Source organism: Mycetomoellerius zeteki, unplaced genomic scaffold (genome assembly GCF_001594055.1).
Source record: "Mycetomoellerius zeteki isolate Tzet28-1 unplaced genomic scaffold, Tzet1.0 scaffold1127, whole genome shotgun sequence".
NCBI classification, from domain to species: Eukaryota; Metazoa; Arthropoda; class Insecta; order Hymenoptera; family Formicidae; genus Mycetomoellerius; species Mycetomoellerius zeteki.
This window is the reverse complement of record NW_017256048.1, coordinates 9617-11039: the sequence shown is the minus strand read 5'-3', so window position 1 is coordinate 11039 and position 1423 is coordinate 9617.

Sequence of the window (1423 nt, the reverse complement as noted above, 5' to 3'; positions counted from 1 at the left end):
GTGTATTTTTTAAGTTAAATGTAATTTACAACAGAACATCGAAATGTGAATTATATTCGAAAATTAAGAAATAAAACAATCAACGGTTTGTATAACATAAAATTAAAAATCATTAAAATTTATTATTTTTAGCCATTATATTTAAAAAAATAATTCTGTATGCAAATAAAATTGAAATTGTATTCCATTTACTTTGTTAAAATGACCAATTATTTACTATTATTATATTAAATTCTATATTGAATTAGGATCAAAGGAAAAATATTCAATTGCATTAAAATATCGTAGGGGAAAGGGGGATAAGATGACGATCTTAAGAACGTTCTCCGAAAAATCCATCTTCTTTAAATTTTTCTGAAACTTACAGAAAAAGCTTGTTTCAGTGTCTTGAACATATGCTTTAAAACTCAATATCCGGAACGGGATTAAAAATCGAGATATTCCACTTCAAAGTTGAAGCGTTTAAGGACGTTCTCCGACTGCAGTTGTGCTCAACCTAAAGTTTACTCGCGTCCACGTAGTCCGCCCCCATACACAGAAAAGATTAATTGAGTATCACTCCGCTCTTTCGCTCCGCCCCTATGCGCAGAAGTGCAAAAATGATCCATTGCATCACTTCGTCCGATGCGGCAACGTTGCATTCTCGCTCGCGTCTTTATACTCGTGCATTGAGTTAGGCTGGAATCAGATTACCCATTGAAGATTGAGATTGAAATTTAACCAATAAGGACAAAGAAATTTTAGCTCCTTTCGTTTCGATTGGTCAAATTTGAATTTTTCAATGCGTAGTCTGATTCCGGCCTTAGTGAGATTATAGACACCGTAAATTTTGCTCAATGATTTCTTAAAAACGAATATCGGAAGCCATATTCAGACAAATTTCATATTATTCCTTGTAATATCAAGTTTTATGTCATTGTTTCAAAAAATTGTTAAGAAAAACTTTTTTACAGTGAATAAAAACATTTTCGAATTAGCTTTAGACAGGGATCCTATACTAAACGCTTCAACTTTGAAGTGGAATATCTCGATTTTTAATCCCGCTCTGGGTATTGAGTTTTAAAGCACATTTTCAGGACACTAAAATAAGCTTTTTCTGCAAGTTTCAGAAAATTTTAGCTCCTTTCGTTTCGATTGGTCAAATTTGAATTTTTCAATCTTCAATGCGTAGTCTGATTCCGGCCTAAGATACCAGTCATATGTTAAGTGAACCGCACCCTTAATTACAAAGAACGAAAATCGATGTGGTCGGTAAAGAAGACTTGCGAGCACATTGGCCCTCCTTAGGGTGCTATTTCATTTATGCGTTTGTCGTACGACAAATTTGTACAGAACAGAGAGGTCCTCGGATCTCTCTATCCCATAGCCAATCAACAGGCTTGAAAAATTTGTCGTACGACAAAAACGCACAAATGAAATATCA